This window comes from Kogia breviceps, chromosome 15 (genome assembly GCF_026419965.1).
Source record: "Kogia breviceps isolate mKogBre1 chromosome 15, mKogBre1 haplotype 1, whole genome shotgun sequence".
Lineage (NCBI taxonomy): Eukaryota > Metazoa > Chordata > Mammalia > Artiodactyla > Physeteridae > Kogia > Kogia breviceps.
Genome location: NC_081324.1, coordinates 40,121,913 through 40,131,536, shown reverse-complemented (window position 1 = coordinate 40,131,536; position 9,624 = coordinate 40,121,913).

The following is a 9,624-nucleotide window of genomic DNA, read 5'->3' as shown; positions in this document are numbered from 1 at the left end:
GGTGAAAAGGTTCTGGAGATGGGTGGTGATGATGCTTTCACAACAATATAAATGTATTTAATGCCAGTGAACTAACTGTCCACTTAAAAATGGTTGAACAGTACCGTTTATGAGATGTATATTTTACCACAAAAAAAACAGGCATGGTAAAGAAAATAAAATTCAAGTAGAGAAAATTTATAAAGAATACTAAGTATGGGAGTTCCCTGTGCAGCCAAAAAAAAAAAAAAAAAAAAGAAAAGAATACTAAACTCTCCCACTTTACTGTATATACTTCCAAAATCTATAAGCACACTTCCACACTCTTGCATAAATAAATAACTTGATACTATTCACTGTATAACTAAATCAACAAAATTTTACAGGAAAATTACTTTCTAAATTTTCAATAGGGTTCTATAAGTTTTATTACATGTATAGATTTGTGTAATCATCATCAGAATCAGGATACAGACTGGTTCCATCACCTCAAAAAAATAACTCCGTGTGTTAATACTTTATGGTCACACCCTCCCCACAACACTAACCCTGGGAAACTACTGGCTTGTTCTCCCTCTGTTTTTTTTTTTTTAATTTTTATTTATTTATTTATTTTTGGCTGTGTTTGGTCTTCGTTGCTGCATGCGGGGTTTCTCTAGTTGAGGCAAGCGGGGGTTACTCCTCGTTTTGGTGCGTGGGCTTCTCATTGAGGTGACTTCTCTTGTGGAGCACGGGCTCTAGGCGCATGGGCTTCAGTAGTTGTGGCACACAGGCTCAGTAGTTGTGGCGTGTGGGCTCTAGAGCACAGGCTCAGTAGTTGTGGTGCACGGGCTTAGTTGCTCCGCAGCATGTGGGATCTTCCCAGACAGGGCTCGAACCCATGTCCTCTACATTGGCAGGCTGATTCTTATCAATTGCGCCACAGGGAAGTCCCTACCTCTCATATTATCTCCTCCAGAATGTCGTAAAAATGGAAACATCTAATATGTAACCTTTTGTATCTCTTTTTCCACTTAGCACAATGCCTTTGATATTGATGGAAGTTGCTATACATATCAATTGTCCATTCCTTTTAATACTGAATAGTATTGCATTGAGCAAATATACCAGAGTATGATGTATCCATTCAACTGCTGAGGATATTTGGGTAGTTTCCAGTTTCTGGCAGTTACGTATAGAACTGTTATACAAGTTTTTGTGTAAATGTAAGTTTTAATTAGGGTACATACCCAGAGAGGGATTGCTGGGTCATAATGTAGGTGTATGTTTACTTTTATAAGAAATTGCCAAATAGTTTTTCATAGTGGCTGTACCATTTTGCACAGCTGCCAGCAGTGTATGAAAGTCCCAGTTGTTCTACATCCTTGCCATTAATTGGTATCGTGTTTTTTATTTTAGCCATTCTAGTAGGTGAGTAGTGATATGTTATCTAGGTGAGTAGTGATATCTTATCATGGTTTGAATTCATATTTTCCTAATGGTTAGTGATATTGAACATCTTTTCATGTGCTTATTTACCACCATGTGTCCTATTTGGTGACACATCTATTCAAGTTTTTTGCCCATTAAAAAAATTGGGTTGTTTTATTAGTGTTTGAGTTCTTTATATGTTCTAGATATAAGACCTTTGTTGAACATGTGATTTGCAAATAGTTTTCTTGCAGTCTGTAGCATCTCTTGCATCCTCAAAGAACAAAATTTTTCAATTTTGATGAAGTTCAAATTATCAATTTGTTCTTTTATAGACTGTGTTTTTGGTGTCATATCTAAAAACTCTTTGCCTAACCCCAGGTCCTGAAGATTTTCTCCTGTGTTTTTTTCCTAAAAGTTTTATGGTTTTATACTTATATTTATTATCTGTTTTGGGTAAAATTTTGTACAAGTTGTAAGGTTTAGGTAGATAATGTTCAATTGTCCCTACACCATTTGTTGGAAACTACTGAGTTCTCCATTGAATTGCCTTTTCACATTTGTAAAAAAATAAGTTGGCCAGGACTTCCCTGGTGGTCCAGTGGTTAAGACTCCACACTCCCAATGCAGGGGGCATGGGTTTGATCCCTGGTTGGGGAACTAAGATCCCACATGCAGTGCAGCCAAAAAAAAAAAAAAAAAAAGAATGAATAAGTTGGCCATATTTTTGTATATCTATTTCTGGACTCTGTTCTGCTCCATTTAATTTATATATTAATCCCTTGGCCAATACCACAGATTCTGGATTATAGTAGGTTCATAGTTAGCCTTAAAGTCAGATAGTATGATTCAATCAACTTTACTCATCTTCAAATTTGTTTTGGTTATTCTAGTTCCTTTGCCTTTCTATACAACTTTTATAATCAGTTTTTCTATCTAAAATGATCCTGCTGGGATTTTGATTGAAATGGACATATTTACTATATTGACCTTTCCAATCCATGAACATGGTATGGCTCTCATTTAGCCTTCCTTCCTCCTTCTCTCCCTCCCTCCCTCCCTCCCTTCCTCCCTTCCTTCCTTCCTTCCTTCATTTCTATCAGCATTTTGTAGCTTTCAGCATAAAAATTCTGTACGTTTTGTTAGATTTATACCTAAAGGATGCATTTCGGCGGGAGTTATTGTAAACAGCATTTTATTTTAAAATTTCAGTTTCCAATTCTCCACTGCCAAAAAATAGAATCACGATTGACTTGTGTTGTTGACATACACTGTAACCTTGCTAAAATCACTTATTAGTGCTAGGAGGGTTTTTTTTTGTAGATTCCTTGGGATTTTATATGTAGACAATCATGTCATATATGATTAGGAACAATTTTATATATATTTTTCCAATCTTTATGCATTTTAATTAAGTTTTATCCCCTTATTGTACTGGCTAGGATTTCCAATAAGCTGTTGAAAATGAGTAGTAAGAGTGGAAATCCTTGATTTATATCTGATTTTAGGGGAAAGCATTTGGTCTTTCACCAATAAGTATGATATAAGGCATAGTCTGCTGAATTGTTTTTTCTTAATCATAAATGGCTAATATTTGTCAAATATTTTTTCTGCATCAATTGATATGACCAGGTGATTTTTCTTGTAGTTTTCTTGTACTGACCTGTTGTTGTTGTTTTTTTTTACTTTGGCTGCGCCGCATGGTTTGTGGGATGGTAGTTTCCCAACCAGGGATTGAACCTGGGCCCACAGCACTGAAAGCACTGCGTCCTAACCACTAGACGACTAGGGGATTCCCTGACATGTCTGTTTGATATCAGTAATGTTGGTCTCATAAAATGAGTTGGGAAGTGTTCCCTCCTATTTTCTAAGAGACATCATTTACTTTTGGTATTATTCTTCTTTATATACTGGGTAGAATTCACCAATGAAACCATCTCAGCCTGTAAATCTCTTTTTCAGAGGTGTTTTTTTTGTTTGTTTGTTTGTTTTGTGGTACGCGGGCCTCTCACTGTTGTGGTCTCTCCCGTTGCGGAGCACAGGCTCTGGACATGCAGGCTCAGGAGCCACAGCTCACGGGCCTAGCCGCTCTCCAGCATGTGGGGTCTTCCCGGACTGGGGTATGAACCCGTGTCCCCTGCATCAGCAGGCGGACTCTCAACAACTGCGCCACCAGGGAAGCCCTCATAAGGGTTTTTTTTTTTTTTTTTTTTTTTTTTTTTTTTTTGTGGTACGCGGGCCTCTCACTGTTGTGGCCTCTCCCATTGCGGAGCGCAGGCTCCGGACGCGCAGGCTCAGCGGCCATGGCTCACGGGCCCAGCCGCTCCGCGGCACGTGGGATCTTCCCGGACCGGGGCACGAACCCGTGTCCCCTGCATCGGCAGGCGGATTCTCAACCACTGCGCCACCAGGGAAGCCCCCCTCATAAGGTTTTAACTACAAATTCAATTTCTTTAATCATTACAATACTATTTAGGTGGCTTATTTATCTTGGGTGAGTTTTGGTAACTTGTGGTTTTTGAGGAATTGATCCATTTGATCTAAGTTGCCAAATTTATGTCAGTATGGTATTCTTTTACCCTTTTATTTTTAACTGAAGAAAAATGAAAATGCAATGCATCAAAATTTGTAGGATACAGTTAAAGCAATATCTAGAGGGAAATTTATAGCATTAAATGTTTATATTAGAAAAGAAGAAAGATTTCAAATCAATAATCTAAGCTTCCACTTTAATAAGGTAGGAAACAAAAAACAAAATAAACTGGAAACAAGGAGAATGAAGGAAATAATAAAGTATAGAAATTAATGCAATTGAAAACAGATAAACAATAGAGAAAATCAATGAAACCAAAAGTTTATTTTTTGAGAAAATCACCAAGATTGACAAACCTGTAGTCTGACTGATCAAGAAAAAAGAAGACACACATTACCAATAGTAGGAATGATATCATTACAGACCTACTGTTGTTGTTAAGAGGATAAATGAATACTATAAAAAACTTTATGCCTACAAATATGGCAACTTAGATAAAATGGACCAATTTCTTGAAAGACATAAATAAATTACCAAAACTCATTCAAGATGAAATAGATGACCTGAATATTCCTATATCTATTAAAGGAATTGAATAGATTAAAAACCTTGAAAGAAAACTCTAGGCCCAGATTGCTTCAGTGGTGAGTTCTAACAAAAATTTAAGGAAGAAATAATACCAATTCTATACACAGTCATTTCCAGAAAATAAAAAAGGTGGAAGCACTTCCCTATTCATTTTATGCAGTCAGCATTATTCTGACACTAACATCAGACAAGGGCAGTGCAAAAAGCTGCAGACCAATATCCATCATGAACATAATAGAAACAAAAATACTCAACAAAATATTTGTACACTGAATCCAGCAATATACAAAAAGGATAACATATCATATACAATGAGATTTATCCTTGGAAGGCAAGGTTAGTTCATCATTTGAAAATTATTTAATGTAGTCTACCATATTAGAACCACACAGATCATATTAATTGATACCAAGAAAGCATTTGACAAAATTCAACATTCACTCATGATAAAAATTTTCAGCAAACTATGAGTGGAAGATAATTTCCTCAAGCTGATAAAAGGAATCTACAAATAACTTACAGCTAACATTACCTAATGGTGAAAAACTGACTGCCTCTCCTACTAAGATCAGAACAAAGCAAAGATGTCCACTTTCACCATTCCTATTCAACATCATACAGAAGGTCTTAGCCAGTGTAATAATAAAAGGAAAAGAAAGAAAAGGCACAGAAGACAATACTACATAGAAAATCCCAAACTATCTACAAAAATCTCCTAGGATAAATGAGTTTAGCAAGGTTGTAGGATATAAGGTTACACACAGAAATCAACTGCATTTCTACATACTAAAAAAGAAATTAGAAATTGAAACAAGAATAACTTATAATGGCACCAAAACCACAAAATACTTAAGTATAATTCCAACAAAATGTGTGCAGAATTTGCATTCTGAACACTATACACCAATGAAAGAAAATTGTAAAGAACTAAATAAATGGGCAGATATACTGTTGTTCATTGATCCGAAGAATAAATATTGCTAAGCTGTCAATTCTTCCCAAATTTATCTATATTTTTAACCTAATTCCAGTAAAAATCCAAGCACATTACTTTTGGAGATTGAAATACTGACTCCAAAATTTACATAGGAAAGGAAGGAAACAGTATAGCTTAAACATTTTTGAAGAAAAGTAAGCAAAGTTGAAGAAGTCATAATTTCAAGGTTTACTGATTTCAAGGGTTATTATAAAGCTATAGTAATCAAGACAGAATAGAAACTTCAGTAGAATACTCAAATAAATATGGTCAGAAAGCTATAGTAATCAATAGTCTGACACTGGCCTTAGAACAGATACATAGACCAATGGAATAGAATAGAGAGCCCAGAAATAAACCCTTGCAAATACGGTTAAATGACTTTCAACAAGGGTGCCAAGACAATTCAGTGGAGGAAAGGATAACAACAAATGTTGCTGGGAAAACTGGATCCACATGCAAAAGAATGCAGTTGGACCCTTATGTAATACCATATGCAAAAATTAACTCAAAATGAATCAAAGAGCTAAAACTACAAGGCTCTTAGAAGAAAACATAGGGAAAAATCTTCATGATATTGGATGTGGCAATGATTTCTTAGACATGACACCAAAGGTACAGGCAACTAAAGAAAAAATAGACAAATCGGACTTAATTAAATTTTTTTGTGTACTTAAGGACAGTATGAACAGAGTAACAAAGCAACTCAAAAAATGGGAGAAAATATTTGTAAATTACATACCTCATAAGAGATTAATATTTCAAATATGTAAAGAACTCCTACAACTCACCAACAGAAAACAACTCAGTTTAAGAATGGAGGGGCTTCCCTGGTGGCGCGGTGGTTGAGAGTCCGCCTGCCGATGCAGGAAACGCGGGTTCGTGCCCCGGTCCGGGAGGATCCCACGTGCCGCGGAGCGGCTGGGCCCGTGAGCCGTGGTCGCTGGGCCTGCGTGTCCGGAGCCTGTGCTCCGCGGCGGGGGGGGCCACAACAGTGAGAGGCCCGCATACCGCAAAAAAAAAAAAAAAAAAAAAAGAATGGGCAAAGAATTTGAATAAATTCTCCAAAGAACATATGCAAATGCCAACAAGCACATGAAAATATTCTCAACATCATTAGTCATTATGGAAATGCAAATCAAAACCACAATAAGACATGACTTAACCCCCCCCATAAAGATGGCTATTATCAAAAAGCAACAAAAGAGAAAGCAAATGTTGGTGAGGATGTGGAAAAATTGGAACCCTTGTGCTAGTGGGAATGTGAAATTGTGCAGTCACTGTGGGAAATGGTATGGCGGCTCTTCAAAAAATTAAACATAGAATTACCATATGATCCAGCAATTCCACTTCTGTGTATATACCTCCCAATGAATTGAAAGCAGGGAAACAGATATTTGTACTTATGTTCATAGTAGCGAATCTGCAACAGCCAAAAGATGGAACAACTCAAATGTTCATTGGCAGATGAATGCATCAACAAAATGTGGTACATACACACAATGAAATATTATTCAGCCTTAAAAAGGAAAGAATTTCTGACATATGCTTCAACATGGATGAACCTTGAAGACATTATACTAAGTGAAATAAACCAGACACGTGGACAAATATTGTATGATTCCACTTATATGATGTACCTAGAATAGTCAAATAGTATGTAGAGACAAAAAATAGGACCATGGTTACCAGGGAAGGAAGGTAAGAACCGAGGGAGGAGGGAAGAATGGGGAATTATTGTTTAAAGGGTACAGTTTCAGTATGGGATGATGAAAGAGTTCTGGACATGGATGGTGGCGAGGGTTTCACAATGTATGTATGTAAAGCCACTGAACTACACTTAAAAATGGTTTAAATAGTAAATTTTACGTTATGTATATTTTACCACAATTTTTTTTTTTTTTCCGGTACGCGGGCCTCTCACTATTGTGGCCTCTCCTGTTGCGGAGCACAGGCTCCGGACGCGCAGGCTCAGCGGCCATGGCTCACGGGCCTAGCTGCTCCACGGCATGTGGGATCTTCCCGGACCAGGGCACGAACCCGTGTCTCCTGCATTGGCAGGCGGACTCTCAACCACTGCGCCACCAGGGAAGCCCTACCACAATTTTTAAAAAGGAAAAAATCCATTCTAGCTATCAACGACATAGCTATAGAATTGTGGCAGCCTGCTACTTCCTTCAGTATTCATTATACTTTATATGTAAGCATGCAAGTTAGGAGTTTCAAGCTCCACTCCATCTTTGGAGTTGGAGTTTCTTCCTTTTTGGTCTCCATCAGTTCCTCCCTCTCTTCACATTTCCCCTCCCCACTCCACTGCTACTCTTTCTTAAATCCTTGACTTCACAGGATGGGAATATTCAAGGAGACAAGTTTTTAGACTTCTCAAATTCTAATAATCTTCTTGTTTCTAAAGAAATGTTTTTCTTTAATCCTGAATGAGAATTATAGTAAATAAATTTGATTGTATTTTTCAAGTTCAGACTGTTAACATGGTATATTACAGTTGGGTTTTCTGATGAACCATCTTTGTATTCCTAGGACCACTTACCTGATCATAACATACACTGCTGAGTTTGATTTGTTGTTTCATTTAAGATTCTTATATCTATATTCATTTTTGCTCTCCCTATACTATACTTTCCCTATATGTTATAAAACCCTGTGAGGTTTTATAAGGGTCTGACATTTTATCCAGTTTAGAAGCTAGAAGTTAGCCTGTCTGTTTTGTGGATAGGGGCATAAGACATGGGACTCCTGGACACAAAGGACGTTACTGCTCACAGCATAGCAAGCAGCATGAGCAGCATTTGCATCAGCCCCTCTTGAGCCCCAAGTTTCACAGAAGCGGAGTGAAAGTTCTCAGGCAGATGCCACACATGCTGAGTTTGTGTAGCATTGAGGAAAACTGAGCTTGGGAATCCACCTCTCTTATATAAGGCCTGCTCTTTGTCTCAGACCTCATCTTTCAGGGTTGTTCACTGATAATTAATCGAGGCAAAGAGTGTTCAGGGCCTTATATTCTTGACATAGCTGACATGAATGTGTAGGGAGACTTAGGGTACAAGGCAGATTGCCTTCCCAGCATGGTTTTGTATCAAGATCACACTAACCTCAATCAACATGATGAACACTCTTTTTTTCTTACCCCAGAATCTACTTGGATAAACGTGTTACTTGAAGTTTTGGTAAAACTCACAGCAAAAGGGTGTTATTTTGAGGGAGGTTGGGGACAACTGTGATGTGGTGAGCATTTTCTTTTAATAGTTCCTGAATTCTCAATTTTTCCTTGAGTGGGCATTTATTTTTCCAGAAAAATCCATTAAAATTTCAAATAGTTTAATGATTACTTGAATCTACCATATCTCTATTTATGTCTCCTTTTTCATTCAAGATATTATTTATTTGTGCCTTTTCATTTTCTATCAGTCTGATAAGTTTCTCCCCCTACAAAGGATCAGCCTTTGGTTCATATTCTACAGTTCCTACATTTTCCTCTAATCTCCATTCTCTCCCACAGGGAGCCATGGGAACCAACTACTTAAATCTTCTACATACTCACTAGTGACTTCAAACTGGAGTGGGAACTAAGGCTGCTATCATCCTGTTTTTTGGGCTGGTCCAGCACACCTTCCACCTTCAGAATCTGTGTGAAAGAAGTAGGTACAAGTCAAGTCTGTGTTTCCAAAACTCCTGGAGGAACATTTCCAGTGATTCCAGAACTTTATCTTGCACTGATCCAGCAGTGGCATTAGGGTAGGTCTGTGGGTTTCTGAAGCAGAGTAAATCATTCAGCCCGAGAAGGAGATGCCTCATCTCATCCTTTCAGGCACTCCCCAATCCAAGTAATACTCATTACTCATCCCTTTCACTTGGTTTGGGGAATAGAAATGCTGGTCCAATAGTCTTTCAGTAAGTGGGCTGTATGGTCTTGTCCAGTTTTTGATTCTCTTTAGAATGTAGGGCATTAGTGCGTCTTTTCAAGCTTAGGCTCTGGGGTTTATTTATTTTATTTTAATTTTTTTTTTAAGTTAGGGACAGCTTGGAATAAACTGTGGACCAATATTTTCTGAAGTGCCCTTTGTGATAAACAATTTAAAAATTGAATAAGCCCACCCAATACAATAATATAAATGTGTTG